Genomic DNA, 1,116 nt, shown 5'->3' with positions numbered 1-1,116 from the left:
TTCTGGCAGGTTCCTTTAGTTTATGACTAGAAGAAACCCGTCAGGACCGTTAGTATTCGATAGTGAAATTGAAAGCACAGCTCGTAGAAATCGTAAAGAATTAATGTAAAGTCGACAGAGTACAATAGAAGAGCAAGAGGACGTTATTGTTATTATTGAGGAGATGGCTGATAGTCATAATAATCAACTACATCCTGTGGTTGCTCTAAATCCTATAAATTTGAATCCTGCTCCTCGTACTATGTATGATTATGCCAAGCCTAACTTAACTAGGGCTGAATCGAGTATTGTGAGACCTTCTATTGCTACTAGCAATTTCCAATTGAAGCTAAACACCATTCAGATGATTCAACAATTCGTTCATTTTGATGGCTTGCAAAATCATGATCCAAATACTCATTTGGCTAATTTCTTGGAATTCTGCGACACTTTTAAGATAAATAGAATTCCTGACAATGCCATTCGCCTTCGGTTGTTTCCCTTCTTATTGAGGAATAAGGCTAAACAGTGGTTGAACTCCCTACCACGAGGTTTTATCACTAGATGGGAGCAAATGACTGAGAAATTCTTGTTAAAGTACTTTCCACCGACTAAGACAGCCAAACTGAGAAATGACATCTCTTCCTTCATGAAAATGGATTTAGAGACCCTATATGATGCATGGGAGAGGTATAAGGATTTATTGAGAAGGTGCTCTCACTATGGGTTACCTCTATGGCTGCAGGTTCAAACCTTCTACAACAATTTGAATCCCTCGACTAGGCAATTGATCGATGCAGCGGCCTGTGGGACTTTGAATAATAAAACACCTAAAGCAGCTTATGAGTTTATAGAGGAAATATCACAGAATAATTATCCGTAGAAAATCTTGAGAATGAAGCTGATAAAAGCAGCCAATGTCTTTAACGTTGATACGGTCACCATGTTATCAATCAGGTAGAACTTTTGAGTAAAAAGATTGATGGTTTATATGGTTTTACGCAGGTACATCCGATGATGCAATGCAACGTAAATGGAAGAGGGATGAACAATCCAGAATGCTTATCCTACAACCCTAGCATAGAGAATGAACAAGTCAAGTATATTGGTAATAAATCTAGACCTCAAAATAATTCT

The 1,116-nt window shown here is 37.8% G+C and overlaps 1 non-coding gene across 1 annotated transcript; it reads right to left on the bottom strand.

Moving 5' to 3' along the window:
- Nucleotides 1–601: 601 nt before the first annotated feature.
- On the bottom strand, nt 602–708 carry LOC121231398 (small nucleolar RNA R71). Its single transcript, XR_005929456.1, has one exon. It is a non-coding gene; the product is annotated as a small nucleolar RNA R71 (small nucleolar RNA).
- Nucleotides 709–1,116: the final 408 nt, after the last annotated feature.

Source organism: Gossypium hirsutum, chromosome A06 (assembly GCF_007990345.1).
Source record: "Gossypium hirsutum isolate 1008001.06 chromosome A06, Gossypium_hirsutum_v2.1, whole genome shotgun sequence".
Lineage (NCBI taxonomy): Eukaryota > Viridiplantae > Streptophyta > Magnoliopsida > Malvales > Malvaceae > Gossypium > Gossypium hirsutum.
Note: the sequence above shows the minus strand (reverse complement) of the source record. Positions and strands in the feature narration are given on the sequence as shown.